At 51.2% G+C, this 27,753-nt stretch overlaps 1 protein-coding gene across 1 annotated transcript in view; it reads right to left on the reverse strand.

Annotated features, from left to right (window-relative positions):
- Nucleotides 1-27,753, reverse strand: part of ZNF407 (zinc finger protein 407) — a 368,528-nt gene that overhangs the window by 2,124 nt on the left and 338,651 nt on the right. The gene's annotated exons all lie outside the window — the stretch shown is intronic.

Below are 27,753 nucleotides of genomic sequence, written 5' to 3' on the forward strand. Positions count from 1 at the left end.
CTGGGTGCAGTGAGGGGAGTCAGCCCTGCGTTGGGGTGCAGTGAGGGGAGACAGCTGTACTGGGTGCAGTGAGAAGTCAGCCCTGTGTTGGGTACAGTGAGGGGAGTCAGCCCTGCACTGGGGTGCAGTGAGGGGAGTCAGCCCTGTGCTGGGGTCAGTGAGGGGAGTCAGCTGTACTGGGGTGCAGTGAGAAGTCAGCCCTGTTTGGGGTGCAGTGCGGAGTTATGGGCCTTGTGCTCAAGGACCAGAAGACCTATTTTCTCTGAGGTCAGTTACACCGCCAAGAGTCGAGTCCAGAATCCTGATTGGTGCGAGACCAGCGGGTTCACGGCAGCACCTCTGTGCCCCGCTGCACATCTTCTGCTCTGGTAGCACACAGCCACTGGGTACCCCTCAGAAGGCCCCCAGCCAGACCAGCGGTTCCTGCCTCCCTGACTGCTTGTGGGACATGGGTCTGGGCTGGGGCTTCACAGTAGGGAATGAGACCCCACAGAGGGCAGAAAGTGTCCCTAAAGGCTAGGTGTGGAGAGTCTAGGGTTGTAGAGGGCCTGCTTGGGAATGTCTGGCCCTTCTTCACGCCCCACACTCCCACTTTATGGAGCGAGGCAGGCCCCATGCACCCTGCATTCGGGTTGGCACCTCGAGCCCAGAGCCATCAGGATGGGCTCTTATCAGTAAAGTGCCAGCTCGATGCTACTGCCCACAGAACCTCCAGAGTCCTGTCCCCAGAGGCCACTCACCCGATGACCAGGCCTGCTGGTCCCTGCTGTCGTCCCACCCCAGGGCCTCTGGATAGTTTTCTACTTCACCACCTGCCTGGGGTTTGTCCCCCACACCCTCTTCCACCCAGGAGACAACACCCTGCTTGTCTCCCCCACACTCTGAACTTGACCCAGTCTGCTGTCCCCTCTCTACTGTGAAGGTCATTTCCACTCTAATCCAGCTTTTTTGGGGGACTGAGGGGAGAAAGTAACAAAAACTCTCTGCTGATGCCAAGCAGGCCACCTCTGAGTTACCGCCCCCACGAGAACACAGCCACTACGTCCAAAAGCAGGGGAGCCACACGGTTGGCGGGTCCTCTAGGACCACGTTCCTCCTTTGCCGCTGGCGGGAAGCAGCCCCAGTAATTACGCTCTTCTCAACTACGTACTGAATTTATATGAATCCAGAGGTGGGTTAAGCCACTTCCAGACCATTAAAGTAAACTACGTGGGTAAATAGCACCATTGCTGAGGGCTGATGGAGCTTAACGCCACCAGCATCTTCCCCTCCGCCCGTTCTTCCCGCAGTTCATAAATGCGGCTGCAGGTCCTCTTTTGATTCAGCAGTTTAATAACTTGGAGTGCTGTCAGTACTCCTTTGAAAAATAGCACCTATAAAACGTAACAGCCTCAATCAGACTGAAGAAGATTCACCCACCGACAGTTTCTCCATTCCAGCCATAATGAATTAATGTCGCGCTATGCAGAAGTTCAAGTGTCATTTAAACTAATGTGACTCTCTGCTGGAACTTTACATTTTAACTGGACTCTGCCCAAGAATTTACTGGGCACATCAACTTCAATTTTTGAGATCTTTGTAGTAAATATGAACCCTGGCTTGCTGACATGAAAGGCCAAACGGACAAGCCGTCTAGAGAAGAGGGTCGCCTGAGAATGCCAGGGGCAGCGTGCCCACAGCCCACACCAAGTGTCCGGCCGGCAGCCCCGTGGGTGGCTCTGCGAGGGATGGAGGGCGCGAGCGTGGGGCCCAGGGCCTGGTGACCGGAGCCCCTCGTTATCTCCAGGCACAAAAGCACAGCACCCCCTTCTCCACACCAGCCGTGGCCGCACTGCACATCTCAGCAGGGATGCGGGGGTCTGTGAGGCCTCTGGGTTTGCTTCGGAATCTCTAAGCAGCTTGATTGTCTAGAACAGGATTTTCAAGCCATGGTGGCTGACGACGAACACCCCTCTGCCAATGCCACCTGCTCCCCTGTGCAGGGCTGGGGGCTGAGTGGTCACTCTGCGCCCCAAACCTTTCTGCTGGTCTTGCTCCTGGAGTTTCTGGGCTGCTGGGAACCTGATGACTTCCTTTTTGTGCCTGTGTTATTCTTTCGTTACTGTCATCATTCCCCCCTCCCCAGAATAAATACCTTATGGTTTTGTTAAGCTTACATTTAATTAAAATGTACAGAATTTGTGCAGTAAACGCGAATGAAACAAATAAAACAAGGGCCCCCTCTCTTGAAGGCATACATTGTGAATGAAAAATGTCATTACAAACTAAAAAATTTTGCCGTAAACAGGGCCTACAGAGAGAAGTTTCCCCTGTAATGACGTCCATAAAATACACAAATGGCACTTTTAGTACCATCCTGAATATGGCATTTTCTGTGCTCTACACACAATCTAAATGGTTTGATCATAGAGCATAATACTCCACTGGGTTTATAGAACAATCAATGTTCCATAAAATGATGTATTTATCCAATCGCGGGCTCAGCAGTCACTGGTGTATGACATTGGAGGCCCTGCCTTTGTACTCGTGAGCCGTGGTGCTGCTGCAGAACTTACCTAACGCTACCTGCACAACGCCATCTCATCTGCGTCAAGTCATTTGTGGAGGATGCAGCTTGGTTTAAAAAAACCTCACCAAACTTGTAATAAAAATGCATAGAATTTTCAGGAGACTGAAAGCCGATGACAACAGAAAGGTCACTCTGAGTCTTCACTAACCGGGGTCAGAGGTGCGGACAGTTCCGAAGCTGGGAGTTGATTTCATGCATCGTGGAGCAGATAAGGACGCGTTACAGCGGCGTGGGGAGTGGTGGCCGCGGAGGGAGGTGGGGAAGGACACCGACAGCATCGCCTCGGCCAGCCTTTGCTTCCGATCCCTACAACATGGTTCCTGAAATGGCTGTAAATGTTTGCACGCGGCTGGGTGAAAGCTGGCATTTGGGGAGGGCACCGGCGAGGTGACCGCCAAAACGAAGCCCCCCGGACACCACGTCATCTGGAAAATACCCGTGATCTGACGGCTGGGGACGCACATGACATTGTGGGGACTACTAGGCACACGTAGTTCTTCCTCAACTTTAAGATGTAATCTTTAACAAGAATGTTAAAAAATCATAATGAATGTCTATTAAAAGAAAACAATATGAACAGATTATGCTAAAAATTAGAGCCAAATTTTAACGTCACAAAAGCATATAAATTTCTCAAGTGAAAGCAAGAAAAATTACAAATTAAAATTCAATAGAATAGAACCTTTTAGAAATTCAAAGCGCGGAAGCAATGGCTCTATGACAGCAGTCACCAAGAGTTTAGCCAGTCAAATCCGTCCCAAGAACTGCTCCATAATGTGCTCATTTCACAGATAAGCACCGAGCACTGCTGCGGGGAGCCTGGGACAGACTTCACCCCAATTCTGGGTGAGCACCATGACCACCTTCCACGCATAGCAACGTGACATGGGGTCCTCTGACTTAAACCCGGCATTCCACCTGCCTGGACTCCCCCGGTTCCTGAGGGGAGAACTCAAGGCCTCCGGCTCAGCAACGTGGCAGGACTCACGCATGGCCACTGCTCTGGTGTGGTGATGATGACACGGTATGGCTGACGACACTGTAGTGTTTGTGGCAGGCACACGCCCGCGGGCATGACGTGTACACGACAGGCACAGGGAACACGGACAGTGACCGAGGAGCCTGCCCTGCGTGCACACATGGGGCATCGGAGTCAAAACCTCAGCCACGCCCCGACAGGGCATGTGAGCGGGACTCGGGGCGGGCAGAGCTCTGTAGCATTCCGCACCCATCAGCCCCGCTGCAGGGGCAGGGGCACCATCCTGTCTGATTTACAGCCTGGAGAGCAGCCTGAGTCCACGGCAGGAAGTCCGGGTCTCGGGTGTGCCTTTAGGCCCCACGGCACGGGAAGAGCGTTTCGGGGTGGACTCGTGCTGACGCCTCAGCTGAAGGGTGCCGCCTGGATCTCCCACAGAATGCTCACGACAGGTCCGCTCTGGGTCCCATCTCTGCTTCGCCTCGATGCAACAAGACTACTGTTTTCTAAGATGTGAAGAGGAAAGCGACTTGTGTGAAAAAATGAACTGAAGCCTACTGCTTGACTGCAAGCCTCTTTCATCAGCCCACCGTGCAATTCCAGAAGCCACGTAGATCGCTTCAGGGTGGGCGGATGGTGAGGAGGCCACAGACGTGGAGATCAAAGTCTCCTTTATTCAGAATTTTCTTTAGAACTACTTAGCCTTGGCAGCAACAGAAGAAAATCCTATAAGATCCCTCTAAGAGATTCTGAAAATTCAGGAAACCTCAGAACACATTTCACCTCAGATTGGAAATGCAGATTCCTCTAGATTTCTAGCTTTCCAAGAGGAGTCTGTCTCCACAGGCCATAATGTCACTGAAGAGGGACAAGAGTAAACGACAAAGCTGTGTCTTTAAAGTCACTTTACATCGACCCTCAGGTACGCAGCGTGGCTGCCGCCCTTGCAGGTCTAGCAGTAATGACACAAATCTAACGGGAAGAGGAGCTTGTCCTGCAGGCCATCCCCGTGCGCAGGTGGCTTTGGGTAAAGGGGGCAGGGCTGGGGCATTAACTCTGTCCCTGCCCTTACTGAGCTCTGTGATGGTGACATGGCCCCGGCGACCGGGTGGTGTGTGGTGGGGACGTGGCCCCGGGGACTCAGCAGCGCAGGGAAGTTCCTGAGCTTCCCTGGTTAGAATGGAGAGTGTACTTCTCACCCAAATCCCTGCTGCCTGGCTCAGGAGACAGCTCTCCAAGTCTCACATCCCATGTTGGGCCGCGGGGAGGACCACCCAGGTATGTGCACAGGTACGCACACCTCTCTCCTCACTGAGCATGGGGTCTGTCTCAGGCCCCACAGAAGAGCAGCGATGGCCCTTTCCACGCTGGCATGTCTCCACAGGTCACAGACTCCCCGTTCTTTTTGGTCCCTGAGCCCATGTTGGTGACAAGAGCTGTTGGCAGGGCTCTCTACTGCCCAGTGTGTGCATCCTGGGGGTCAGAGGCCTCAGAAGGGGACGTGGGGCATAAGGTAGGGTTTCCCACCTGGCCTGTATCAAGCCCATGGGCTGGGTCTGTACTGAGCTGTGACTCACACACCTCATCCTAAGTCTAGTCCCTGAACAGCGTGGCAGTGCTGTGACAGCCCAGGGAGGCAGCACTGGGACAAGGCTGTCACCAAGATAGTGGACCCACCTCTGCCCCCAAACACTGGCTCCACTCAGCCCCCCGCCTCCCCAGCCATCCCCCTGTCACGTCCTCTGTGCTGGCGTGGAACGCCCTCCCTTTCCAGAGATGAGAGGAAGGTGATGGTGTAGGCACGTTTAAGGCTTTTGGAGCAAACAGCTGGGCTGGGAAGAGCTCTGTGTACATGTCTGAATTCTGGGCCAAGCGCATTTGCTTGGAGCCCAGCAGCAGCAGCTGCCCGCACCCTCAACCATGCAGCATCCTCTTGGATGGCAGGGAGCCTGGGCATGGGTCCGCCATGTCGAGGGCTGGGCCCCCGCAAGCCTAGCCTTGTCACGGATGAGGCTCAAAGCCACAAACCAACATTAGGCTGAGAAAGGACACCCAAAGGCAGTCAGAGGACACGGCAACCCTGGGGCAACCATGGCCTTGAGGCTGACCCTGAGGTCTGGTCCCTTGAGGGCACCCAGGGAGCACAGGGCAGCCAAGGCTCCCAGAGGAAGAGATGCTGTCCTGTGTGCAAAAAGCCTCCAGGTCTCCTAGTTCTGGGCTCTAGGGAGGAGGGGTGGTCACAGGGGAAGCCCGTGGACCCAGGTTCAGTCTGCAGATGCTCCCACTAGTTCCGGGTTCTGGGGAGAGGGCGGTATGTTAAGGTGAAGCCTGTGACCCCACGTCGTGAGCCAGTCTGTTTCAAACATTTCTCTAACATAAATGCCTGTGTTCACTTTGCTGGTCCTCAGGGAACTGTGCACTCTTGGGCTAACAGAGCTTAAAATGGATTTTTACAAAGTCAAATGAAAAGCAAATTGTGAGGTCAAGCCTTGGCCTTGACTGAGTGGAAGGAGAGAAAACAAGCTGAGGAACGAAACCAGCCCCAGCGCTGCTGGGGCCCTGTGCCACGATGACCCCTCGCCTCGCTGGGCACGGCGAGGGCAGGAAGGTGTGAAGGTCAGCAGCTCCTGGGCTGATGAGGTGCCTGTCCCCGGGCTGCCCCATGTCACTGCATGCAGGCTCAGGAGGCAGGGCGCCACCCACACAGGTGTGCAGACACACCTTCCGTGTCCAGACTGATTGCCAAGCCGTGCGGTGTCTCTCTCACCTGTGCGTGCGAAGTACCCAACAAGGCCTGCAATCTGTGCTCTGGGGTCCGAGGACACGATGCCCTCCTGGGTAGGCCCAGAGCAGGACCACAGACCATGGTGCCCATCAGGGGTAGAGACCCCAAAACAGATTTGTATCATGGTTCAATTCTCAGCTGTAACCAAATGTCAGCAGTTCGATGCCCCAGCTGCTCCTCAAGAGAAAGGTGTGGTATCTGCTTCTGAAGAGTTACCACTATCGCTCTCTGTAAAGCCATAAGCAACCCCAGACCCACATCCCCGAGTCTGCGCCACAGCACAGAGCCCTCCACTGCGCTTCTGAGTCTGTACATCTTTATGAGAGAGGACACCCAGCTTCTTCCCATGAAGTGGCTGCTGGATTCAAACCACCAACCTCCAGTTCACGGCCCAATACAGCCAAAGTGAACTAAGAATCAGGATGCTTGTGCATTTCTGAAATGGGCATCTCTGCTCTAAAAGTCACCCCTGGATTTACAGAGAAATGAAGCAGGGAATCCCACAGTTCTCTGTACACATCTCAGGCTACGGGACACGATCATCATTCATAAACTCGCCACTCCCCTCTGCTGGACCAAAAGCCCTGGAGGGCAGGCCCGGGCGCTTACCAGAGCTTAGTCTATAAGGAACTTTTCTTTATATCAATGCTCTCAGGGTGACGAGGCAGCAGGTTAACTCTTTAAAACACCTCTTCGCTTCTGGACTGCGGGGGCCACTTCCCCTGCCCGTCATGCTGCTCTTGTCTGTGGGCAGTGGTGGTGTGTGCTTGTTCTACCATCCACTCCATAGGGGGGTGGACGCGTGCCCTGTCCAGGGTGACACGACTCCCAGAGCCCCTCCTGCCAGGTCTCCCCTGCTACCTGCTGTGTTCAGGTTTGGGACAAACGCCACCCTCTGGCGAGTTCTGTGAGTCCCAAAACTGTCTGTCTCTGACCCAGGACGTGCTGAACTCTGGTAGAGTCCTTATTGGGCAAAGGCTTTCACAGTTCCCCAGTTACCTCAATTCCCTAAATCTTGGTTTCTTTATCTTTAAAATGGGCTAAGAGTGTTGAAGAGTAAATCCTGAGAACTGCCTGACGTGCCATATTGTAAAGGCCACGCATTACCAAGTGCAGTATATTGTAGTCCAGGACGTGTAACCAGACCCTTGTCTGTACTACAGCCAGCATGGGCATAGGTGAGGCAGTCCTGCTTAACCATGGCCCTTGAGGCACACACACAAACAGGCTGGAACTCTGCTATCGACAGCAAGTCCTACAGCAGGACAGAATGAGGAGCTCAGGACGGGGAGAAAAGGAGACATGGGGCCAGGTGGCAAGCAAGGCCCACACAGAGGGTTCAGGAAGGGAAATGGGGTCCCGGGACAGCAGCTGGTCAGAACGGATGCCACGTTGAGAAGAAAAGATGAAGGACAGCTATGAACACAGAGGGATATACAAGTAACTGGGCATCTGAAAACACAGAAACAATGGCTTCAAGGATTTCGTCATGAGGAAAGTGAACAGGTTCCTTCTGTATGGCTCCAGGCTGTCCAACTGTGGACAACGGGAAGTGGACTCTGTCCTGGTGGCAGGCATCCAGGAAGTGGAACTCAAGACCTTGACAGTGAGCCCCTGGTAGAGAAGGCTGGGCAAGCACCCTCTTGGGGACAGTGCAGCTAGGACTCAGGTAAGGCTTCCCCTGTCCTAATTCCGATTCTAGATCTACTGAAGCAAGGAGCTGAAGTTCTCCTACATATTCATGAATCTCTCAGACAGACAACCTGAAGACTGACACCTTTTCAGAGCCCCGAAAATCAACAGTTCTGACGGGATGTGCTAAGTGGAGCTCTGCCAGAGTGGCACCTGCCAGAGTGGCAGGCTGGGCGTCTGACTGGAGGCGTTCAAGGCAGCAGTGGGTGCCAGTCTCTGGCTTCCGCTCATCGACCACCACGCACCCTTGAGACAGGACTCAGTCTCACACAGGACGCTACCTCTGAGCTGCTTAGCCAGTGCTGAGAAGTCTCTGCCTTTTTCTGCATGTCTGTGATCGTACAGTGCATAACCTCACGGTGAAAAATCAACAGAAGCCACGTGCTGACCACGCCAGGCAGCCCCTCCAACCGATGGACTTCACAGAAACACCAAGTTTACCTGCACCCCCCTCACCACTCCTCATCCCCAAGTGCTTTCTGAACAAACCCACTCTCCTATTCCTGGGGCAGCAAACCCATCAGGATGACAGTGCTGCTTTAATTCCTCACATGGTAGTGAAAGAACAAGCACGCAGAATCGCTAACGGGCAGAACAGAGGGAGCACGGTGCATCTCAGCGCGTGTGCGTGCTCACAGGATCACGTCTGTCACCCCGGCCCTGCTATCTGATCTCTGGAGAGTCGGTCAGCAGGAAGCAGGCTTCTGAAACTAACAAGATTCCTGTGGAACTACAGTCCAGTGGGAACCATGGCATAGTGAGGACCACCGCAGGGGGAGGATCACGGCAGGGGGAGGACCACAGCACGGGGAGGATCATATCACCGGGAGGACCACAGTAGGGCAAGGACCACAGACCTGGTTTCCTAGTAAATGTGTAAGTCCCATCACACGCTACCACAGTCTCTGACGTGGGCAACAGCACCAGGAAGAGAATGGGACCCTGGGAGAATGACCGACATGTGCTGCAGCAGCCAGAAGTGACCCCTGTTGTGGAAAACACGGTGCCGAGGCTTCCTTTCGCAGGGCTGCCACAAACGGTCATTTCCCCAAACAATATCGTATCCGTAAAGTGCAGCAGACAGTTCTATCCTGTACGTCAGGGATGTGGACGTGCACCTGATCCCAGCCAGGAGCTTGAACTGGCTCCTGTGCATCTGGAAGTCGGACCGTGAACAGGAGGACGAGGACTGATGCTTCTGAACTGTGGTGTCTGGAAGACTACTGGATATCCCACTGACTGCTAAAAGACAAATGAGTAATTTTTTGTTCAAGTGCAACCTGGGTGCTATTTAGAGACAAGAATGATGGGACTTCTCACATGTTTTGGGCCTGTTGGCAGGAGGTGCCAATCCTTGGAGACAGGTATCGTGCTGGGAAAGGCTGAGGGCCACAGAAGGAAAGGAAGACTGTCAACACGATGGACTGACATGGTGGTCCAACAATGGGTGTGAGCAGAAGAGAGCTGGTGAGGACGGCGCAGAACACACCAAGGCTCACAAGGGCACCAGAGTCACAGCTGCCTCGAGGAACCTAAGAACACCACCACCACTGGGCCACTGTCCGTCAGCCCTGCCACACCCACCCACTCCTCACACTGATCGACCCTCTGCCAGGGCTGGATTCCCTCTCACAGTGAACTGGACACATCCCACAGAAAGAAAACCTAAAGGTAATTTTGTTGCCTTCAATCAAGGCTGCTGTTTCTTACAAGGTACTTTCACTATTCTTTTAGGTTTTACTGTCCTATAAAAAAAAACACAACAAAATAAAACCAACCCAAAAACTTAGAAGTAGATTAGAGCCAGGATCCTAAATGTTCTTAAAGATAAACTCAAAAGTAGCTTTGGTTTTAGATGATGGTGTTAGGTGCCTTTGAATCAACTATGACTCTCGGTGACCCTGTGAACAACAGATCTGAACCCTGGCCTGTCCTGGGCCATCCGCATGATCTGTGGCCTGCTCAAGCACGCTCTGGTTCCCCTGTGTCAGTCCATGTTGGTGACTGACATGATTCTTATCTTTTGCTGACTCTCTCCCATTTCTAGCATAACATCTCTCTCCAAGGACTAGTTTCTTCTGAAAATATGCTCAAAGGAAGCGAGACAAAGTTTGACCATTCTTGGCTCTAAGGAGTGCTGGGTTGCACTTCCTTCTAATCACTGCCTTAAAAACACAGTTTTGTTCCTTTTTGCAAATATAATTCCTAAGCTATATGTCAACTGCCATGAAGGTAATATATTACTCAGCCCAAACTTGGACTGAATTGATAATCGTGAAGGAAAAAAGGCAGGGATGTGGAAAGAAAATACCAAATTTGGTGACACTTCTTAGCTCTGACTTCCACCAAAAATAGAGACAGAGAGCCTTGTACTTCAATACTTAAAAAAAGATCAAGGAGTTGGACATCCACTGAGAAGCTGGGCGAGCCAGTTAAGACTGTGTCTAAGCAGATGCAGACCATTTCCAGCAAGTAAAGTTTGGGCAACACATCTGAATTGGGGCTCAGAATCCCACCAAGCTGACTGCCATGTCTGGTTGCACGAGAACCCAACTTCCTAACTGTTGGGTTATTAACAAGTTTCATTTGTAAGCACTGGAACTATTTTAATTTTTCTGAATCCCTTGAAATATAAAGCATTAAAATGTGTTGCGTGTGTGTTGATTGCTGTCGATTCGAGCACAATTCACAGAGACCTTATGAGCTAAAGGCCTGGAGCCTTTCTATAACTATTGTCATTGATCACAGTTCAGAGTTTCCAGAGGCACGTTGTCTAGGAAGTGGATGCCTCTCCTATATTAAACTCTGGGAGAGATTATTTAGTTCTGGCTAAGATGGGCGAGAGGCACAGACCACATGGTGTCCAACGATCCTTCTGTGCAGCTGAGACTCTACAAGCATGGTCCCAGTTGTGAATGCTCATGATTCTATGGGAACGGTGATGGCCTTGGGGACAGGCTAAGAGACTAATGAAGACCACCTCCAAGCTCATAAAAACAGAGCATCTACTGATGGATCGTGCAGTGTGATCTCTTCAAAGTGCAATGACATCACCCATGTCTGCCGCTCAGGTCCCACCGAGTCAGGTCCGACTCACAGCAACGCTAGGGAACAGCCCTGTCCAAGCCTGCGCCGTCCTAACACACTGCCGGAGCCCAGGACCTGCTGGAGGCATGGTGTCATTCCATCTCCTTGAGGGTCTTACAAGGCTAAGAGACCTCAGCTGTGTCGATGACAAGGGTGACTCTATTATTTAGGTGTAGAAGTTACTGAGATGGTTCTGGCATCCCAGCTGTGCTGCATCTACTACTGTATTTGGCCCAGCCTGATGAATAGCTTCTGAAAATGCGGAGGAAAATGCAGCAGCATTCTGAGAAACCATATTGAAAGTGGCTGGTCCACCACCTCGGGCACCGTGCATCAGGATGCAAATGGCCATCATGAAGATCAAGGAAACAGGCGTTGGTGCAGGCCAGCAGCTCTCTGACCTGCCGGGCCACTCCAGCCGCCCCCATTCTCATCTCAGCCGCAGTCCAGACCTGAATGCCTCTGGTTCTTTCAGTACCAAGCCTCACACAATGATTTCAGAACCTCGACATTCAGCTTTCAGTTTCTGAAGACAAAAGGGGCAGGATGACAAGTACTCTGGCAAGAACAAATAGGGCTGCAGATGCCTTTGAGCTGTGGTGTTGGAGAAGAGTACTGAATATCTCATGGACTGCCATAAGAACAAACAAATATGTCTTGGAGAGGGTGAGGCCAGAGTGCTCTTTGGAGGCAAGGATGATGAGGCTTTGCCTCACATACTTCAGGCATGTTGCTAGAAGGGGCTACGCCTTGGAGAGGGACATGATGCCTGGAAGTGCGGAGGGCTGAGGAAGGAGAGGCAGACCCTCAACCAGGTGGACTGACACAATGACACAATGACTGGTGCAATGGGCTCCAGTGTGTCAGGAAGTGTGAAGACGGCACAAGATAGGACAGAGTTCAGGTCTGCTTTTCATAGGGTCGCTATGAGTCGTACTCAACTTGGAGGAACCTAAGAACAACAAGGGGTTAACTCTAAGGTAGAATGTTCTGAAAAAGGAATGAATACAGATGTAAAAAGATGCTTAGCACCGTGAGCTGTCAGGAGACAGGAAGCCACACGCACATTCCCTCCGCTGCACTGAGTGCTGCTAAGCCACTGTCCCTCCTGATGCCCCACTTCCCTGGCCGTAATCTTTGCGGCCATGACTTCCTCCTAAAGGTCCACTGGGTGTGCCTCAACTGTCCACATTCGGATCAGCAGCACTTAACTGCTTGCACCATCAAGGCTCCTCACATGACACTAGAGTGGCTAAAATGGAAAAGACTGGTAATACCACGTGTTGGCAAGCACGGAGCATCTGGAGTTCGGACAGTGCTGGGGGGAAGGCCAAGCCGTACAGCAGCTTAGGGAAACAGGCTCGGCTCTTCCCAAGCATTTGTTCCTACAACCGTATTACAGTTAGGGGAATGCAAGCATCTGTCCACACAAAGATCTGAACACAATGCTCACAGGAGCTTTAGTAACAACGGCCACTTCTGGAAAGGATCCAAATGTCTATGAGCCTCGGAACCAATGGGAACAGAAAAGTATCATACGCAGTATTTGGGATGGATCTCAAAGTCTGATGTTAAGTGAATAAGCCAGTCCCCAAAGCTATGCTATGATTTAGAATTGTAGAAAAGATGTAACCGGGGACAGCCAAGGGCTGGGGGGCCAGGCAGGGGATGACTACAAAGGGCACAAGGATGATGGAGACATTCGGTAACCTGGTTTTGCTGACAGCTGCATGACTGTATTCATTTGTGAAAATTCATCCAACTGTACAATGAAAAAGAAGGTAGTTTACAGCACACAAATGAGAAGTGACATAAAAAGAGTGCACCCACATGAACACTGGGTTTGCTGTCACCAGAGGTCCCCGAGCAGAGTCCGGGTGAGGCCCTATCTTGAGAACGTCACAGCACAGGCTCTTGTCACCAATGGGCAGACGGGCCATTTTCTCTCTAGGAGCTCTGAGGATTCGACGATTCCACAACTTTTTCTCCTTCATCTCGAGATCAACTCCATGGCTTATTTTTAGCAGCTGAACAAACCTGACCTGTCAATGCCATTTACTTTCGAGAGACAATGCAAACTCTATGGTTCATGCCATCTTCTGAAGCCTATCAGTTATAAAACGCCACGCATACTTATTTTTTTAAGCAATGAAACAAATAAATCTGTAAGATTTATTCAAAGGTAATGAAATACCCAGAGAAGCCAAGTATGTATAAATGAAATATTTTTTAAAAGCTACTGAAACCTACAGGTGGGCTGCCCTTAGACCAGCATGGTGGTGTGCCCCGGGGAGGACGAGAGCTTCTTAATGGTGCCTGTTGACGAACACGAGGGCACGGGAGGCTTCAGGTGAGGAAGGGCCACCTGCTCAATGCACACAGGCCACAGACACTGAGGACCTGCGTGTGAGAGGGCTAGCACTGTGGTGGTTAAACTGGCTTTTAATTTTTCCATGTATCCTTTATTCAACCAGCACAACAAGAGGCATTATGACAAAGGGGAAATGAATGATGTTTACCTGGATCTACAATCAATGTCCTGGAAGCAGAATCCAAGAAACCCAATCACAGGTCTTACTGAGCAAACCTGATGCAAAGGTCCTCCTGAAAGCGTCAAAGTAGATGTCACTTTGAGGACTCAGTTAAGCCTATGCAACCTATGGTATTTTCATGTTGTTGTTGTTAAGTGCCGTCGAATCGTAGACGACTCATAGCGACCCTATGAATGAAAGACCTGAACACTTGTATATCTTTCATTGTTTCTCCAAGTTTATAGAATTTCTGGAGGAAAGCTCTTTTGGAAGTGGATACCACTCTTGTTTCCAAGCTTATTTTAATAGGGGAGCTCCACCAAACACTGTCCACCATGGGTAACCATTATCACATGTAACACATCAGTGTCACAGCGTTCAGCATCACAGCAACCACAAGTTACTTCTGTACAGCAAATGGACAGACCAGTGCTACACCACCTAGAAGAATGTTTGACCAAAAACAAAACGAGGCCTGAGGGCTTCAGACTAAGATCACCCACCTTTGGCTTTGTAGCATTGCTTTCTGTCCACTAGGCTAACTGTGCTGCCTCTATGCAAGCCAGGGTATTTTCATGTAGAAGTTGGAAAAAAATAAAGAAGACTGACAAACTGATGACTTTGGGTTGTGGTATTGGAAAAGAGTTCAGAAGAGACTGTGGACTGTCCAAAGAAAAAAAATGCCTCTTACGGCCAGAAGGTTCCTGAGAAGGATGGTGACACTAAATCTCACATACTGTGGTCATGTTATCACAACGGGTTAGGCCTGGGGAAAGGCCATCATGCTGGGCAAAGTGAAGGAAGACCCTGAACTCAACAGATTCAAACTGTGGCTTCAACAACCGGCTCCAACACTGTGAGGAGGGAGCAGGGCCGAGCAGTGATTCATCTGTTCTGTGTGCTACACCTGAACTGATTCAACAGCTTCTAACAACAGCAAGATAACCTCTTGCACTGCAGTGGAGCACACTGTGTGCTTCCTGCTTGGATTTCTTGGTGTCTTTGTGGGTGCTTCCACGCGGGACAACTGGGAGAGACACGGTATCTCACCAGGCCTGATGACACTGTGAGAGTAAGTTCACACCATGACATGCTTCAGTGGATTCGGAACAGATGGATATATATGTGTGTGTGTGTGTGTCTCTAGGTGTGGTCTGAGAGAGTTCTTGTACACCTGAAATAAGAAAGGGTACCATCGTTTTCTACATGGGCAGTAGCACGTTCTTGCTTCAGCAATAATTCTGAGAATCTTGGGAACAGGCTTTAGCAGTGTCGTTCTGCCCTTGCTTGCCCGTCACTGGGTCAGCCCCACATGTGATGGCCTCACGTATGACAGAAGGCAACATGCTGAGTCCTGGGGCCCCTTCAGCACCGTGGTGTGTGTGAGCCCACTGTGGAGGGCCCCACGTCAGTCCACCTCAGGGAAGGTTTTCTTCGACTCTGGTGGTTCTCTGCTTTATCCAACATGACACTGTTTGCTACTGCCTGGTCTCTCGTGGAGATACACCCAAAGGCAGCATGGAGAGGAGTTGCCGTCCTCTCTGACAAGAAACACTGGTCTGTCCCTTCAAAGACGGAGCTGCCCGTTCTGAGGCCGTGGTATACCAGCACACAGCTCAACCTCGTCAACCGTCCTTAATCACGTGACAGCAAGGAGATGGCATGGCTCCAGCAGCTCTAGAATGAAATCTAAGCCACTAACCAGCTACATGTGAAGAAGCCGATTTAAGCTCTAAGCTGCAGTGTCTGGGCGAACCACAGAAGGTAGTCTGAGGAACCCTCTGTTCCTCGCTTCTCCAGAACAGCTAACCTCTAGAGCGTCTCCTGTGTCTGACATGATGCTCTCCAAGGAGCCTGGGTCACTGCTGCATATACAGTGGTGCACACACGCTAGGCCAAGGTACTTACTCAAAACTGCTTCTCACCAATGAGAACTGTGTCAGAAAGACTGTGTAGTAGAAAGAGCACTGACAATGTACCATAAACCAACTGCAGCAGCATCAAGATCAGTGAATTTAAACAGCAGTGTGTTTTCAGAGAGAGCTGTAGTCTGACTGACAAAGAGGGTCTACTTACAGATGATTAGACGCACTGAGCCGCTACAGGCAGGCGTCCACAGGACTTGCTGGTTTCACTACTCAAGTGCAGCCACTATCGATCGCTGCGCCGAAGAGAACATGCAAAGATGGACGGTAATGCAGAGCACAGGGAGAGATGAAGGAATACACATACATCACATGAACAGACACATAGAAACACGCATCACTGTTGTTCTGATGTACCTTGAGTCAGAAGCAACTCATAGCTGATGGTACAGAGGGTTTTCAGAAGCTGTAAATTACGAGAAGATGGTCCATCTTTCTCTAGCGGAGCAGCTGGTGGATTCAAACCTTGTGCCTTTGGGTGGGCAGTGCAACTCCTTGCCACAAGAACACCAGAACTGTGTGTGTGTATATATATAAATATATATGTGTTGTGTGATGTTGTTCATTGCTGTTGAGTTAGGCATGACTCACAGCAACCCTATGAAAAGAAGGCGTGAAGTAGCTATCGACATTTATCAAAATTCATAGTTTCCAGAGGTATGTTGTTTAGGAAGTGGATGCCACTCCTGCTTACAAATAAATATATGAAGCGGGAGTGGCATCCACTTCGGAAGCAGGAATGTCATCTACTTCCTAAACAACATACCTCTGGAAACTCTATGAACGTTGAGAAACAACGATAGTTACTGAAAGGCTTCAGGTCTTCTGTTCATAGGGTTACTGTAAGTCGTGCTCAACTTGATGGCAATCAACAACAACTACACACACACACACACACACACACACACACACACACACACGTGCATGTGTGCATTCTCATTTGCTACTGCTGTCAAGGTGACCTTATCTTTCTCCTGCAGAGCAGTTCATGTATTTGAACCAAAGACCTTTTGATTAGCAGCCAAGACTTTCCCCACGGAGACACCATGATCTGTGTGCCCTCTGTGTTTCTCTCTGTAGATATACAGAGATCTAAAAGACTATCCCTTTTGAAGGGTCCAGGCCAAGCCAACCGGGAGCATAAACACATGGAAACCATCCCAGAGCAACATCACGATGGTTGTTCTGCAGTCCTTCTTCCAATACCCAGTCCTCTCCTCCACCCACTCAGGTGAACCTCAGAGGCTGAAGGATGCCTGTCCCTCCCCACCTAAGTGGCAGTGTCCTCAGGGCTTAAAGACACCTTGTGTTAGCAAGGTGTGGGGTCACCTCTCCCCTGCACACATGAGCCCTTGAGGAGATGACCCATCCTGGTATTTGGGGAGATACCAGTGCCCAGGGCAGGGGGAAAGGAAGGGCAGCTGATTACTGGGCGCTAAAGGCCGACCACCACAATGGAAACAAGGCTGGAGCAGTGGCCAGGCCAGGTGAGGGAGGCCCCACCCCGCCACAGCCACTGGTGGGGAGCTCATTTACCACGGTAAATGGCAAACAACGGTTTCAGCTATGGGGAAATGGAAATCCAACACGCGAGAGCTCTCTAGGGAGATGCAGGGAAAGGAGGTGTTCCTCTATGACCGTCGTTTTCAAACTGTAACTTATATCAATTGAAATTATCACCAGATGCCTGAGATCAATTGTCGAAAAAGATGCATTCTGTGAGAGACTGAAGAAAGAAGAAAAGGCAGTAAGCCAACTCGGCATCCCAGTTTGGAAATGAGTTAGGAAAGGATGTGCAAAGAGCCAAACTTTCAAGTATTAATAAGATCTAAAAAAAAAAAAATTAAACAAATGATATGACAGCTGCAAATGCAGGCTCACACCTAGTTGAATTATAGAAACAGTGTGGATAATTACTTTTTTCAAATGGAAGGACTCTGTGGACCAAGGTCCTGTCGGAATTTCCCTGCAGCAAAGCAGACGTGCAGGAACGCGCATCCCATCGTCACATCAGCCCAGGTCTCTTTATCATCCACACATCAGCAAGAATGATGAGCGACGTCCCATGATTGCAGCAGTCTTCCTTTGAAGGAGCCGCCCGTTAATTACTGCACTAATTATGGTTTTTGAATAACTAAATGAAGTAAGTAGTCTAGGGGAGGTACAGGCAGAGCCCTCGGACTGAGAAAATACCAGTTACCAAAGTCATCAGCACAAACTGACACACGGAGCAGGTTTAAAACAAGTGGGAGAGGGGATTGTAGAAGACAAGCGTCTTCAATAATTAGGGCCCAGAAAGGGAGCAGGGATGTGAGTTCTTAATGGCACGTGCATTTAAACCGCTATCTAGAGATCTGAAGGTAAGCCTGCTTAATCCACTGCTGCTGCTTTTGTTATTAGGAAAACATAATTGTTCCAAATAATTAGCACGAGAGTACATCACAAGCTGACAACAAAATTATAGAAATCTTCATATTCAGATCCGTCTAGCTGGCTATTAGGAGCTGCTTCTGATCATAACCCGTTAGTTGAAGGGCTGTGGGTTCTTGATTGCCACCACATAACCCCCGATATCTGCCTACGTTAACAGCCCCTATTTATTCCGTTTTCTTGACAGTAAAAATGGCTTCGGATTTTTACAGCTGTCACACAAAAGAGCAGTGTGCACTCAGGAGAATAGGCGATACAATCACTGAAACATGGGTTCTAAATACACTTTTAACACCCGACTTCCCAAATGGAAAGGTGAAGAGCCGGCTGGTTTTTAACCAGGGTGCCCTCGCGGCTCCCGCGGTGGCCCGCCAGCTATGGCGCGGGTGCTGCTCCTGGTCGCCCTGGCCCCTTGCTTTTCACACAGCACCTGTTTACTCACCCTTTGTTCTCGCTAACACTTCAGCTTTTCTGGATGGAACAGATAAATTTATTTTCTTTTAAATTTCTGAAAACACCTCCCTTTCTGTGAATGACGCCAGCCTGCACTTTGATGGGTTTTAAACTAGCTCACTAGGATTCTGTGATGGGGGAAGCAGGCGAGGAGTCAAGAGCAGTTTTTACGGGAAGGAGAACTTACAATGGAAAATGGGGATCTGTCTGAGTCACCTCATAATCTGCAGCATTGCGCCAAGTTTTGTGGACATTTTCCTACCAGCTACGCTGATCAACTCAAAAGACTTTATGTTTTGTCCCATGAGGGCTAACTTTGATTACTCCAGTAATTAATGATGTTAGAGAGTAATATGGATTTTCTGTTAAGATTTGAGTTTGAAGTTAATTAGTCTTCACATTATGATTTGCTGATTAATTATGGATATTTAGTTATAAAGAGAGATGTTAATTATTAATCTCAAAAAATCATCTAGTGTAATTAACTAAAACTTTGACATCAGTTAAAATTCCCATTGAGGATCGCTTCCAGGATCATCAATTACCCGGGAGGCGCGTGGGAGCCAGCCAGGAGTGTGCCCGTTTGCTGCGCTCCAGTGAGGTGGGCATGGCCTGCAGAGGCCCGGCATAGACCCAGACCTGGAAGTGTTTCTGAGGCGACTGGTGGTGGGCATGAGCTCAGCGCAGGAACGTCCTGGTACCACCTGTGGTGGCCTGACCTTCGAGGGCAGTGCTCTCGAGACTGAAGGGCATCACCATGTCTGTTAAACTTGGCCATGAACTTCAGCATGGCAATGCATGTCTTTATTATTAGTGGTGGCGGCAGCTTCTAGAACTATCTGCATGATGTAGCAGGACAGGCCCTAATTAGCATTCACATTCACACAACTTGAAATCACCTTTGTGGTTAAAAGGATTTTTTTCCCCTTAGCTTTCTCCACCCGCCCCCCCCCCCAATCTGTCAGTAACACAATCTTTGTTCCCCCGAAGGGGGAGGGGTATGTGATTAAGAAAAAGGGTTAAAACCCCCAAGTATCACCAGCTCATCACTGTCCCGGAATTTCCCCTCCGACAGAGACTCGGATCAGGGGTCTATTTACATTTTATCTAGATCATCTCGACAATATTTATTCTCTATTTACCTAAATGAGGCAATATGATGATATTTATTGCTCAGAATGGCTAAATATAGACTTTTCGTGAGCACTCAGTACCATGGTGGGAGGTTGGGCTCTAATCTACATCTTTAAACTGACAAGCTGGAGAATTCCTAATGAGGGCCTCTTTTCATCTGGATGTCTGTGTGTATTTGACAGTATAAATATTTAGCAATATCGGAGTCAGCTTGTGATTTTACCCAGATGGACTGATTGATGCCTTGGCTCCACGGTGCAGATAGGAACCACGCAGTTCTCAGAACAACTTCCCTCTCACTTCCTCAGAGGCGATTAGGTGGGCAACGGCAGCAGCCCAAAGAGTGGGAGCACTTGTGCTATCAGCTGACATCTCGGAGGGATAAATAAAATATGGTATTTAAATTATTACCACTCCACTTTCATGAATCACGGGATTAAAGCTTTCACTTCCAAAGTACTGTACATATAAATTGCAGGGTTTCTTATGTCTGTAATTTGCTAGAATCTAAGTTAAAATACCAGCTAATCAGTCAACTCACATTTACCTCAGGAAAAGTACCACCCTTTCTTGTCATTTTTGTAAATTGCATGCCTAAGCACCAATGTTATTTTGAGAAGAAAAGTCGCTTGTTGTCGATAACGTATATCGCAGTCTAGTTAAAACAACATTTGTTAAGATTTAATCACAATTGTAACCCCCTTTTAAAGTTTAGATGGAACAAGCAGGAATTGAAGGGGCAGATGATAAATCAGCCTCCTCTTGTGCGGGGGGAGGTGACTCTCGCCAGCGGGCATCCTTTCACAGCCCGCCTGCGCAGGAGGACGTGAAGGTGAGCCGCCCGCTCCCCCAGCACAGGGTCCCTTTCTGGCTGCCCCGTTTGCTCACGGGAAGATCAAGATGGCAGTGAAACTGCAGGACGAGCAGATTCCCCTCCTTCCGGCCACAATTCCTGCGCAGAGCCGACACACTCCTGTTTGAGCCCTGAGCTTCCTGCAAGCCTGGACGCTGCTTACACGGCGAGAGCCGTCACTGTCACACGGGGGCCTCCATGTGTACCACAGCCGAGGGCCCACATCCACTCGTTCTCTCGGGTAACAGCAGAGCCACGCACGTCAGCGGCATCCTTTGGAAGGCTGTGGTTTCCCAGAGCCTCACCCACTCCTGCCCCCCCGCCGCCAGCCTCTTTGTTCCTTATGAGCCCATCCTGGCCTTGGTGGTACCCGGGTGGCAGTAACTTGGGAGAAGGGCAAATAAGACCTTTTTCCTCTTGACACTAATACCTACAGATCGTATTCCAGCACAGTGCGTCCCCTAGCACAGGCTACCTCCACCAGGTGAGTCCTTCAAGTCAAGAGCTGCCATTTGTAAACGTATCCAGAACAGGGCGATGTGATGCCCACTGGTAATGAAACCCTGGTGGGTGTGCAGGGATGGCTGACGGGTCAGTCAATCTGCAGGTCCGTGCACGGCGCCTCCTCACTTCAAACATGCCTGCCGGCTGCCCAGCATGCAGCAAGGGCCGCTGCCTGTGCTCGGCATGCCTGGTTTGGATTGTGACTCGTTGGGTGTTGATCAGATATGGGAGCCACTGTCCAAGGGGCAATCTACGGGGATCTGTTTATTCCACCTGTCACTTGCCCTTCACTCCACACTCCCACCTCATGCTGGCTCTGCTCTCCTTTGGAGGGCAGGCAGGTGTCCTGGGACAACGAGATGGCTGTGGAACGAAAAGGCCGCCTCCCTCTGCATGCTGACCACTGCTGACCGCTGCTGAAGGACACATGTGTTCAACGACAGGCCTGAGTGCGTCACAATGGGGGGAACACAGCGTTGACAGAGGCAGCACTTTTAAGGAACAGTGCTGCGTTTACTTTCTAAATAGAAAATACAAAATTTTAAACCAAGTTTGTCATTGGGATGGGCGGGGGCGTACAGAGGACGCCCGAGGGGGCGAGGTGTCACTCGGTTCTGTGGTATAAAAGCATCCATCACACGGCTGCCACCCTGATCTCGCCGTGCTGTGGGAGTGATGACAAATGAATGCCCAACTGGCCACAAGTGAAAGGCTTCCATCCTTCTTCCGCGCCTGAATCGTACTTACTTTAATGATGCATAATCGCCTGCAACTACACTTAACCTGCGCATTACAGAGCGGCGCCCGCTGTTTACCTAGAGTTATGAAGAAGAAAACAGCAAATCAAGCAAAGAATCTAAAGCGTGTGCGTTAACCTCCGCACGTCAACATCATTTTCCCCGGAGATGATGTATAACCCTGTCTCCAGAGCGCGCCAGGGCCACGTCCATGCGCCACGCGGCTGGGAAGAAGCCTGACACAGGCACCTCGCTAACAAACCATGAGGCTTTACCCAGTGTTGGATTTGTTGTTAATGAAACTAAATCCTAAAAAAATCTAATACACCCCATAGATGAGCCTAAATTTAAAAAAGGAAAATGCCCAATACATTCCTCAGATGAGCCTAAAGGAAAAACCAATTTCACACAGCGAACAACTAGGAGACAACGATGCGCATGCGTGAATGTGCGCTTGCTGAAAACACCCAGGGGATGTCCAGTGAGTGACCACTGTGGGAAGAAACGAGTCCGTGGCCTCTCTGGTTTTATGACTTAAGTGCAGATGGACCACATGATCAGACTCGTCACATGAGTTCCTGCCACCTTATGACGCTAGGCAAACATGAAGAAAACCCAGAGCGAATTCAGCCCTCGTGAATGTGAACGGTGCTTACTGTGATGCCCCACAGCACCCAAGGGTGGGAGTGAGGGAGGTGGCACCGCTTCTTATCACCCCACTTCTCTTAGGGATGACAGATCCCATGGGAAGCCACTGCCAGAAACTCTACGGATGGACTTCTGGAGACTCTGACCAGGCTCCTGCGGCACTGAGAGGTATTCCATTTTGCCAAAGGTCAGCTGTTAGGAGGAAGGCCATTCATCTGCACAGCTGCTGGGCACCTAGCGTCAGTCAGCAGGCAGCCAGGATGGCACGAACAAACGACCCTGGGGTTCTTTCCTGCCTCGGCTTCTTCTATCTACCATCTCTTGGTCACGGGCTCCATCATTCTGAACCTTTCCGAACCCCCAGAAGAGTTGGGATGTCAATTTGTTTTCTATCAGGTTACCCCTCTGTCTATTGCAGTTCGCACTGAAGGGTACAAATCCAATTCATGCTCATGACAGCAGGACACTCAGACCATACGTTATTTCCCTCAGAGAAAAAGGAATGGAGAAGAAGATGTGAAGCCCCAGCCCTGCCCAGCTAGTGTGTGATGGCCTGTGACATCCCACCCCAGGCAAGGTCCAGGACTGGAGGGCACAGGCAGGCTGGCCCGGACCGGGGTTCAGAGGGAGGGCCAGGCGGTGTCCAGGCTGGACAGCTGTGCAGCTGCCTCAGTGCCCAGACAGGCCAGGAGGTGACAAGGTTCCAACTTCTGAACAAAACAAGAGCAAGGTGGCACCGATGCTTGTGGGAGAATCAGGAGAGTTGAAAAGTCTGGTGTGAATAAGGACACAACGGCTAGAGGAGAAGAGAGAGGCCAGCACACCCACAAAGTGAATTCTACTCCAGGTCTGTACTTAACTCTGCACTGCCAATCCCAGAAACAGGTCTGTGAGCTGTCTGAGTGAGCAGGAGCCCTGCATGGTGGTCGGCTCATGGAAGATGCACACACGGGCTGAGGGTTCTGGATGAAGGGCGCCCCTTGGGAAGCTCTTGGGACAGGACAGAGATGAAGCTCTCTGCTTCCACAAAGACCCAACAGGCCTGGTCAATCCTCCTGGGCTGTGGGGGGTCGGAATGGGCTCTGGGGCAGCGGGTTTGCACTTCAGAGTGGAGATACAGCAGGAGACGGTCCACCTTACAGCACGTTTATGGGACGAGACCTCGTCCCAAACCTTAACATTTGTGGGGGAGTTGAGAGTAAGGCGATGTGGCTGGAAGGATGCTTAGTGACTCGCTCTGCCCAGGGTAACAGGTTTTCCAGGCTGAGCGCTCGTGGTGCCAAGCGCTGGAAACCCTGATGAATAGCCAGACGCGTGCGTGCAGTCTTGGTCCAAGTGCTACAAAGTCCTTAACAGGAGTCTGAAATCCTCAAACTGCCCGGGTCCTCGAACATTAGATTGTGGCCATGCTGACTCTGCTGGAAAATGTTCTCATGCTACCACAAGTTAGGAAGTTATCACTTGAAAATCACTGGCTAATCTAGCCTGTGCTGAGATGGATTTTTAATGAAAGTTTAATGAATGATAAATACTCGTTTCTTGATAAATGTTTAATTATGCCAATAATTACCAACTGCTGAAAACGACTGTTGTGTTAATAATGGCATTGTGGTGCACCAGCGGCTCCGGGAGTCGGGGTGCTGCGGCGGATCAGAGCTCCATCTGTCCAACGTGCACCAGCAAAGCAAAGGCACATTCACGTTCTGATCAATTTTCTTCACACGCTCAAGACTGTCGTGTCCTTTAAAACACAACTGTCCGTTTCCTCTCTTACAAGAAACAGGTAAGAACAGAAACATTTACAAAGCCTCCCAAGATCAGTTCATACAAAAATTAGTCACAGGAATGAAGGAAGTCTCTCAGAATGCAGGGCCCTCAGCTTACTGAAGTGCCACTTGGATATAATGGGGCTTTTGTTTTCTCCATGTTCTCGACGCTGGTTTGTGAATGATGATGGTCACCCTGCAGGACAGCAGAGGAAGCTGCCCTCCCTGTCACAGAAGGCTCTACCTGGCCTGCCCGGGGACAGAGGTGACTGCGGCCAGGGTCGCATGAGGCAGTGGCCCCTGGGCCAGCACACTGGGGTCTAGAAGGCTACTCTGTCCTTCAGTATCTAGGACTTACAAGTGCCAGAGCTTGTGTGCTGCAGGTCCTGGTGAGCTCTCCTGCCCAGAGATGCCAGGCAAAGTGGCCCAGGGACAGGACCCTGGGAACCAGCACTGGAGGGACAACCCTACTACAAAGCCTTCCTAACCCTGTTCCAGGGAAAAGGAGCAGGGTGAGAAAGAGGCGGGCTTCCCTGGAGAGGTGCCCTGGGCATGGCCTGTGGTCACTTCCAAGTGAAGGACTCACAGCATCAATACACACCTGACCTCAGCGTGCAGCCAGCAGGCTGGCTGGGCTGAACAAATGCTTAAACAGTTCCTTTTCATTAACCGGTCACACTATGGAAATTGGGGAATTATAGAGGACGTCAGGCTAACAGTTCGCATTTCTCATAATTCACTTTTAAAAGCAGCTCAACTTAAACAGATGGTTCCCAATTCAATTTCAGGAAGGATCTGTGAAAGCTTTCGTTTAATCCATGATGTGATTTGGGGGTGTCATCTCCATCCCTCAGATCATGCTGTACAGTAAGTGTATGGTGCCGTAGGCTCTCCTGTCGCCCCTGCCCTTCAAGAACGACAGAGCTTTTCAAATTCACTTTCCTCGTAGGCAACTTTCGAGGGAACCCCTAATCTGACATAGCTTATTTTTCTTTGTGCTTGTGACCTGAGCGTGTCCTGACCATGCACACTGGTTTTCATCCAATTGCTCACACAGATTCGACCACCAGTGTCCCCTGACAGGTCTCTGTGGAGAACCCTCTGAGGCTGTGTCCTTCCTAAACCAGGACACTGGCGTGCACCTTCCATGCTATCCTCAGGGGGACTCTCCTGGCTGTCCTTGACTCTGCAGAGCAGCAGGCTCTCATGACCAGAATCTGTTCCCACCTGTCCCACGTCACCACACACTTTCATCTGAGTTGATCTGGTGGTAGGACCCTGTGCCCCTGAGTGTGAAGCACTTGTCCACGACGTCCTGCATGCTGACCACAGCCCGCAGAGCACAGCAGCGCTCTGCAATGAGCAGCAATAAACCTTGTGCTGGACAGCCCGGCACAGGAGGGGGCACTGACGAAATAAGCCTGTGGGTGTGCAAAGCATGAGGATGCACACACACAAGAGCGCGTAATTCGGCATGTACACACATACACGCACACACACGTGCGTGCACAGGCATACATGCACCCTTACACACACGCGCGCGTCAGCGCACACCTCTGGCCCGAGTGCCCACACACCTCACTCAGCACCAGCTCACACTTGTGCAGGGACAGAGGATGCGAGCTCTGCCCTTCCACATTAGGGGAACAGCACAGGAAGAAATCGTTGAGTCTGACAGCACGGGCACTGACAGCGCCAGCCCTCTGCAGCCACACTGGACAGGCCACGTTCCTGGGTACACTGAAAGACGAGAGTCAGGCAGTAGGAAACAGTCGTAAGAAATCGGGCTTCTGAGGGGTACCAAGAGCACACTGTTCTGGAAGATTCATCTCGGGAGGCATCAGTCCAGTGAACGCACCTCTCCCTGCGGCCCTATTCCAGGCCTGCAAGTGCGAGGTGAGTATGTGTGGGCCAACCAGGAGAACTGCGCACGGGGAAGTCCGACAAGAGACAGCTGACCCCATACATTCCGAGAACGGGGCCATGCTCGGTTCTGGCCCGAGAGGCTGGGCATGCGCAGACTGCCGTGGTGGCAGACAAACCTGGACAGGAAGCTGCAGGGACCGCCGAGAACATCTGTTCCCTTGGGCCGAGGGTCCAGGCTGAGCCACTACCCGACTCTGATCCAGAGCAGGAAGCAGGCTTGTCACTTGTAAACTGTGCTCAAAGACCAACCAGCTCTCCCCGCCCACCGACCTGTCGTCTCCGGGCCTGAGCCGGCTGTGACTCACCATGACCCCAGCCAATCCCTGCTGTCACAGTCACCTCGCCCCAATGTTGACCATTCTGCTGACTGTCATGGTGCAGCCGTCCCATAAGACATGGCAGGTGTGGACAGGGGACAAGCCTGCAGTGATGCTGTCACCTGGTCTCAGAGGACACATGACCCACTGTCCTTTCCCATTTGGCCTACTCCACAGACAGCCCTCTGGCCTGAGCCCTGCTTTCTGTGAAGGTCCCCGGGCCTGCCCCACTTCCTTCTCGTCCACAGGAAGTCACTCCTAGGTCCAGAATGCAAGCTCCAAGAGGGCGGGGCCTCTAGTGGTCTCTGAGGAGCCATGCACCTGATCAGCAGGTGAGGACGGGTATGGGCCATTGGCCCTGCACAGCCAGCCACAAGGGGAGGAAGCACGCTGTCAGGCACGTGGCTGGGAGTGCATTCTGGAGTCAAGGTCCCCTTTTCTGTGCTTGTCGGACCCCTGCCCGCTGACTCCTGGAGCCCAGCCAGCCCCTTGCTGTGAACGGCCTGGGACAGGGACACTCACACTGCTTCCAAGACAGTATCACCCGTGTCACTCTGCAGAGGTGCCAACTCCCTCAACTCTGGTAGGGTGAGGTGCGAGCAGGTGTCTGACACAGGTCCCGACCTGGCCACCATGTGGGATGAGGGGCCCGAGCTGACCGTTCAGCACTCTGAGGGCCCCACTTCACAGGCTGATGATGTTCTCACTGTAAACCCCGGTGCGGGGAGGGGGTGCGGAGTTGGGGGTGAGGGCTGGTGAGCGAGGGACTTTGAGTAAACACTTGGAGACATCTGTGGAGGGCACACGCAATAAATCGCTCCCTGGCTGTCTCATCTTTCCTTACAGAATGCTGTCGTGTTTTTGCTGGGCGACACAGGTCCGTTCGCTCTCCCTACAGCCCATCTGGTCTCTGCCCAGGTGCCTGGGTGACAGCCGGGGGAACAGGCGTGTGTCTGTCACACTCAAAGTGGCTACTCGCACGTGATGGAGCCTTGGCCACCAACTGCCAGGCACAAGGTGGGGCACACTGCCTTGCAACTGATGGCACCACAAGGACATCTGCAGAACCCAGTCTCCACAAAGGCCACCTTCGGGGGCCAAGTGGCTAAATGACCAACACTCTGCTCTGAGCGCAGAAAGCTGCTGAAGGAGCACTGGGACATGGGGACCGTTGCAGGGCTCCGAGCAGGACCCTCAGAGAAGCCACATTTCAAGGCTGCCTGGCACCAAGGAGCTAGTCTTATCACACACATCCAGCCCTCCCCACCCTGCCTTCATAGGCCAGGAAAGGGGGCTCCAGGTGCCCAGAAACATATACCCCACAACCCTGCTCCCAGAGAACCAACATGGCACACTCTGTAACTGTCACATTAATAACCTGGTGCTGATATTCAAATTCTCTGTCTCAGGCTAAAGAAAG

The sequence above is a fragment of the Elephantulus edwardii genome, unplaced genomic scaffold (assembly GCF_000299155.1).
Source record: "Elephantulus edwardii isolate Elephantulus edwardi_28Jun2011 unplaced genomic scaffold, EleEdw1.0 scaffold00207, whole genome shotgun sequence".
NCBI lineage: Eukaryota > Metazoa > Chordata > Mammalia > Macroscelidea > Macroscelididae > Elephantulus > Elephantulus edwardii.